We start from the raw sequence: 2,565 nt of genomic DNA, 5'->3' as shown, positions 1-2,565 counted from the left end.
TCTTCCTTTCCAGTCTATATGCCTTTTATTTGTTGTTTTTTGTTTTTTGTCTTATTCCTCTAGTGAGACTTCCAGCATGATAGTGAATAGAAGTAGTAACAGAGGACAGTGCCTCGTTCCCAGTTTTACGAGGAAATTTTCAGTTTCTTATCGTTAAGCATAATGTTACCTAGATTTTTTTTTTTGTCTTTCTTTAACTAATTGAGGAAATTCCTCCTTAGTCCAAATTTACTGAGTGTTTTTACCACATGTTGGTATTGGATTTTGTTATACACTTTGTCTTTATCAGCTGATAAGGTCATATGATTTTTATTTTTTATATATGGTGAATTACACTGATTTTTGCACGTTGAACCAGCCTTGCATACCTGGGGGTAAAAATCTCACTTGATCGTGATGTACAATACTTTTTAGTGGTGTTGGATAAAATTTGCTAACATTTTTTGACATTTTGTCTAAATTCATGAGAGATATTGCCCCGTGGTTTTCTTTTCTCACCATGTTTTTACCCAGTTTTGTTGTCGGAGGAAGGCCACACTTCGTGAGTTAGGAAGTGTTCTTTCTGCTTGTATTTTTTGGAAGAAATTGTGAAAAATTGGTATTATTTTGCCAATTCCAAAGGCAGAAGCACTTTTCTGAGGTACTTTACTAGAAACCATGGATGGGCTACGTTAGATTTGTTTTCAACGATAGTAGATTCTTTTATAACGTGTAAGGGTCTCTTCATTCTCATGATTTTCTGAAAGAATTTGAGATGATTAAAAGGAGAAAAGCGTCTACGGCCATGCCACCCTGAACAAGCCTGATTCTGTCTGATTTCGGAAGCTAAGTAGGGTCTGACCTGGTTAGTACTTGGATGGGAGACCACCTAGGAAGACCTGGTGCTGTAGGTGTAAACAAATAAAGGATTGTAAGCTGACAAGGTCCTTGCAATCTGTGAGGTCAACTAAGGGTTGCCTTTCCTGAAAAAAATATATAAATAAATTAAAAAATTAAAAAGGAATAAAGCGACGTCACATTATCTTATCGATTTTAGGAAGAAGCAACTTCGCATTGTCTTACAGATTTTAGGGAGAGCCTACTGAGATTAGTCTAATCCACGTTCTGTAGTTTGGCCCAGGAAGAAGGAAGTGAGGACTTCTGTTTCGCTAATAAGTTAGGTTGTTTCATATCTGAGAGGCAGCAGTGGCCACATGTGGTGGCATCTTCTCAAGTCGAAACAGAGTGGCCTTTCATCCCTTCTGCCTCATTTTCCCTCTTGTCCAATCAATTTGTCCAGCTTGGCATTTATCTTGGATTTTTCATTTTAAAAGAAGTGTCATTAATGGCTGTATGAAAATAAATTGAGATGGTCGAGCCAAACTTGTGCCAAGTTGTACATCCAGCTCGTTCCTTGGCTGTCATTTAACTATGTAAATAAATCATATGTCTTACAGTGACATCAAACATTTTTTTACATAAAAAAAGTCCTCTAGGTTTTGATTTTGTTAAATATTGGATATATTTAGTCAAATATAAAATAAACGGTGGACTAAAAATCAGCTTTTAAACCTTTAAATGATTTCTGGTTAGTAAAAATAAGGATTGCATGCAAAAAAACCCCAAAACAAAACAAAACATTTATTCCTACAAAAGCAAAGGAGAAACTAAAACATACGATAAGAATTCAAGTATACACAGCTTAATGTTTAAATTTATAATTGCACTTTAGAAAATCTCACTTTGTGGGAAGAGCCTTTTGATAGAGCTCCCATTTTTAATTGATACTCAGTGCCACAACAGCACGATATTAAAATACCTGTAAATTTTTAGCATTGAGATTTGACAAAACTTTCAAAAGGATCATGCAGACAAGGGCTAGTACTCTGGAGAACTGATGACTCAGTTCGTGGGAACGCTTACCCATTTCACTATGAAGTACTTTGTTGTTGAGAATATCCTTCATTTAACAGATTTTCCTTTCAGGTTAGCTGGTACTAAAGCACTTAGAGAAATAGCATTTTCTCAATTAAAAGTATGATGGTCTACAGAAAAGAGTCAATTAAAGTTGTTTACGATTCCAAATTTATTAACCATAAAATAGAATTTGGAAAATTAAAATGTGTACATATTGATTCTGTGTGTGTGTGTCTGTCTGTCTGTCTGTCCATCTATCTCTCGTTAAGTACTCTTGATGTTGACAAAAATAGTCTTTGTTTGGATATTAATTGTGGTTGTGACAGAGGCATTAACAGACTCATCTAGGAGGGCAGGGCTAGGCACTGCTGTGGGGGCTAGGAAAATAAACCATGGCTCCCATCCTGTGTGCACCACATTTTTGAGTCCAAAAGGATAAAATGAAAGCCGAGAGGGGATCGTGTACACCTAGGTGGGGTGCGGTCATCATACAGCCCTCACGTGAAGCCAGCAGACCGTGTGGAAACAAATCGTTTTATGATCTTATTAGTTCCACAGTCAGAAACAATATTGATTAATTGAAGGGCGATGCAGACTCACCTCCTGTGCCCACCTGGGTACAGATACAGTCATACAAGCACACTCCTTCGCCTCCCACAATCCATCTCT

At 36.9% G+C, this 2,565-nt stretch overlaps 1 pseudogene; it reads left to right on the top strand.

Annotated features, from left to right (window-relative positions):
* The first annotated feature begins 774 nt into the window (after positions 1-774).
* LOC112484113 lies at positions 775-893 on the top strand (annotated as a pseudogene).
* Positions 894-2,565: the final 1,672 nt, after the last annotated feature.

This window comes from Pteropus alecto, unplaced genomic scaffold (assembly GCF_000325575.1).
Source record: "Pteropus alecto unplaced genomic scaffold, ASM32557v1 scaffold137, whole genome shotgun sequence".
NCBI lineage: Eukaryota > Metazoa > Chordata > Mammalia > Chiroptera > Pteropodidae > Pteropus > Pteropus alecto.
The sequence above is the reverse complement of the archived record's forward strand: the minus strand, read 5'-3'. Positions and strand labels throughout refer to the sequence as shown.